The following is a 4234-nucleotide window of genomic DNA, read 5'->3' on the forward strand; positions in this document are numbered from 1 at the left end:
TACTAGAGGAAATTTCTGCAATAGCTTTTGAGTGGCTATTCCTATGCCTGTGATTCCTGGTGGACTCAGCTAAGTCGCTGATTAGTTGCCATGCTTCATCTGCGGTCTTGTACTTTTTTAGAGAACCATTACTTGCACCATCTAGTGTAGTTTTATCCAGAGGCTTCATGCCTTGAGTGAAATAGCTTATTAACACTAGCCTGTCAATCATGTGATGGGGGCATGCGTCCAGATGGTTCTTAAAATGCTCTCAGTACTCATAGAGAGTTTCTGATTCACCTTGAACAATGCATGAGATCTCTTTCCTTAGTCTGTCTGTAACTTCAGCTGGAAAGTATTTCTCCAAAAATTCTCTTCTAAGCGTATCCCAGTTGGTAACAGTCGCTTCAGGTTGGGAGTAGTACCACTCCCTCGCCTTTCCCTCAAGAGAAAATGGGAAGGCAGTTAACAGAATAGAAGTTTTATTTGCACCCTGATGCCTAACAGGAGAACAGGCTGTCTGAAAATCCCTGAGGTGCTTGATGGGCTCCTGATCAGGTAAGCCATGAAACTTGGGTGTAACAACCCTAGTTTTTGAAAATAAAATAATTAGTTATTTGTGATTTATTTTAAGAAAATTATTTTATTAAAGGTAATTAAATATAGTTTCATCATAATTGAAGTTTAAATTAATTAGAATTCTTATATAATTTTTATTGAATATTTGATATAATTGAAATTATAATGTTAGTAATTGAAAAATAAGAAAGAATTGTACCTTTCAATTTAAGTAATTTTTATTATGAATGAATTATGTTCTATTTTATTAATTTATACTCTTAGAGATTAATTTACTAGAAATAATTAGTTTGATTTTTATAAATAGTTTAAGCTTAAGTTACTTAATGTTTAAGTACAATTTTTATTATAATTAGTTATTCTACACAAATTGAAATTAGAGTTTTGATAATAGAAATATAATAAAAAGTTATATCATTCAATTTGAATAATTAATATTGAGTTTAAACTATATTTTATAATTATATGATTAATATGCTTATTTTATAATTTAAACTAGAAATAATTAATTCAACTTAGCAATATGTTGATAAATAATGTTTCTAAATATTTTTAATAGAGTACATTTGATTTTAAAACTACTCTACCCTCCAATTTTATCAAAATATCTATTCATATCTATCCATATTCTTTTATAAAATCATAATTTCTAACTTTAATTCCCAAATTGAATCAGAAACCCTAACCCTAACTTTCTCCCTTTCCTCAGCCTCTGAACGCAGCCTCCACCCCCTTTTCTTCCTAAACACAATACACACACAAAATAGAGAAAGAAACACAGAGATGGAGAGGAAGAAGAGAAGGAGAAGGGCGTGGCACCGCTGGCTGGGTACCGCCGCCGTCCATCCCATTGTTGCGCCGTGCACGTCGAGCCCGTCCCGCCGCTGACATCGCCGAAAGGAGGGCGACCACCATGAGGGAGCCGTTGCCACGCAGCCGCCGTCCTGTCGCCAACGCCTTCACGGGGAAGACCGGAGCCGAGGCAGGGAGTAGCGTCACGAGGGAGAGAGAGGAGGTTGGGTCGCGCTGTCCGTAGAGCTTGCTGTCGTCGTCGTTCAAGCTACTACTGCCGCCACACTCCACGACGTTGCCGTCATCATTCACGGAGGAAGAGGAAGCAAGTGCGACTGAGGAGAGCGAGAGAGACCGAAGCTGCGAGGGAGAGGAAGTGACGTACGAAGCTGCCGCAGGAACTGTGAGCCAGAGGAGCCACTGACGTTGCTGTTGTGGCCATCGCCATCACCGTGAGTGAAGTCCGCCGCTGGTACTAATTGAGACTGCCGAAGTTGCTGTTTGACTCTGATGTAATTCATCCTTGTCCCTGCTCACGGTTGTCCTCTGTTCTTCCTCTGCTTTTGATTTTCGCAGTTACCTGAATCTCTGCCGCCGTGGGTATTACCGTTGGAGTCGCTGGGAACCAATGTTGGAGCTGCCCTTGATGATTCTGATGCTGCTACGTAGGTTCGGAGCTGCTTTGTTGTTGCCGGAGGAAGGGAACTCATCAGAAAAATGTTATTGAGGCTGATGTTTGGTTTGATTGTGTAGTTAATGCGACATTGAGGTAGGGGATTTAACGTTTTTAATTTAGAATGCCCACCAAGTTATTTGAATAAGTGCAAATGGTTAACAATGGTTTAGAATTTCTTAATTGTCATGAATGACCTGAAATGCATTTGAAATTTGTTAGTTGTTGTGAATATTTTGAGCTGTGACTGGAATTAAATGTGGCTGTGAATGGTGATTCATTTGATAATACTTGTTAAATTGAAATTTGATGAGTTAATTATTGAAAAGTTGTCGTAATGATAATTGATGAACTGAGTTAGATTTGTGTTTGGTTTGGGGTTATTGAATTTGGAGTGAGTTTGATGATGTGTTAGTGCTTCAATTGGATTATTGAATTCAGGTTAAAGCTGTGAATGTCTTTGGGCTTTGTTGTGAGTGTTTGAAGTTGTAATTGATATTGTGTTCTCTGATATGGATGGAATTGTTGAAAAGTTCTGACTCTATGTGATTATACTGAATTAGTTGAGTTGTGTAGCTGAAATTATGATTGGAATGATTGAGATTTTTTATTGGAACTTTGGTTGAATTTGTTGATTTTGTGAGATTGAATTATAAATTTTTTGATGAGAGATTATTGTGATTTCCATATTTTGATGAGTCAAATTGAAACTATTGCTGTTGACTTGGTTTATTGTAATGGGTTTAGTTAGTGATTAATTGAAGTTGGGCTTAAGGAATAATTGGAAGATTGAATCTTAAAATGTTGAACTAGTTGCTGAAAATCTGATTTTTGAGATTAAAAGATGACTTTGGAAGTGAATCAGTTATTCAACAATAATCAAAATGATATGAGAGTAAAGGCCGAGTAAACTGTAATTAAAGTTGTTGTTGGGATTCAATTTTGGGAAGTTTGCATTAACTATAGAACTAGTTAAGATTTTTCAAAGTTAAAATGTAAAACTTGATTTTCTGCATTACTTTTAAATGAAGCCGGAGACTTTGAAAATCTAAAACTAATTCTGTGATGATTAGAATTGCGTGGGACCAAGTCTGGATTAAGCTTTGGAATATAGGAAGCTGGACTAGTGAATTTGAGGCTTTTTCATTAAGTTTATGATTTATGGTAAATTTTTGAATTAGGAATGCCAAATCTGGTTTTCTGCAGGACGCTTAAGACAGCAGCAACTTGTCTCCTCTATTAAAAATTCTCCAGTTTGAATTTTGAAATGGAACCAATTTTAAATGAAACTCTGGTCCTAGTACTTTAATTTCATAAAAATTTAGAATTGTTAGAGTTGTGGTTTTAAAGATATGAATTTTTAAAGTAAGATGTATTAAGCAGTAAAAATTAGGTTTTGTTTTATAAGTCAGTAACTTTGAGCCTTTATAATTTTTAATTCTGGAATGATATTGAGATGCAACCAATTGGAGGTGAAATTTGAGTATGTTTAGTATATATGATTTAAATTTCAGGGTATTCCATGTTTTAATAAGTGAGTTATGGGACTTGAAAGAGGTTATGTTCAATGATTTGTAAAACAGACTTCAGCAGAAAATTACCTAACTTCCAAGCTACGTAACTCTTTCATTAAAACTGGTATGACCCTGGAACCAATTGAGAAAGAAATTTGGATAAGTTATGTTTAACCACATTAATTTTGAAGGTGGTTGGATTTAATTTGAATTTTATATGAAATTTCGAATGTTGTCCGCTGCTGCTGTCTTCTGGTTTTAAGGCACTACAGAGCAGTCACGGTTTTGCTTATATTCCTGAAGCTAGAGCCAGCGAAAAACTGTGATTTTTAGTTTAATAGAAAGCTTAATCCGAGACGGTCACATGGATACAAGGTTTGCGTAATTCCGAATTCGTTTGATATTTTAAAAATAAAATTGAAATTAGACTGCCGATGTTGTTTTGGTGATTACTTGGATATGGGATTTGAGAAATAGATTTTCTATACTATTATCAAATGTTTTTGAGAATATATTGTTGTGGCAATTGTTGAGAAAGGTTTGATGAGATGTTGAGAAAGAGGGAACCCGTAAGGATGGCTAAGTCCGAGTTTTAGGGGAGGTGCTGCCGAAATTTTATGAAAATCTGAGGTTTTATTTGAAAAGTTATTTTAGAAGCTTTGAATTTGGAAAATTATATTACATGAGTTTTATTTAG

At 35.4% G+C, this 4234-nt stretch overlaps 1 non-coding gene across 1 annotated transcript; it reads left to right on the forward strand.

The window, feature by feature from the left end:
- Positions 1 to 205: 205 nt before the first annotated feature.
- On the forward strand, positions 206 to 313 carry LOC148564821 (small nucleolar RNA R71). Its single transcript, XR_015884612.1, has one exon. It is a non-coding gene; the product is annotated as a small nucleolar RNA R71 (small nucleolar RNA).
- Positions 314 to 4234: the final 3921 nt, after the last annotated feature.

This window comes from Arachis ipaensis, chromosome B5 (genome assembly GCF_059453495.1).
Source record: "Arachis ipaensis isolate K30076 ecotype BB chromosome B5, ASM5945349v1, whole genome shotgun sequence".
Taxonomy (NCBI): domain Eukaryota; kingdom Viridiplantae; phylum Streptophyta; class Magnoliopsida; order Fabales; family Fabaceae; genus Arachis; species Arachis ipaensis.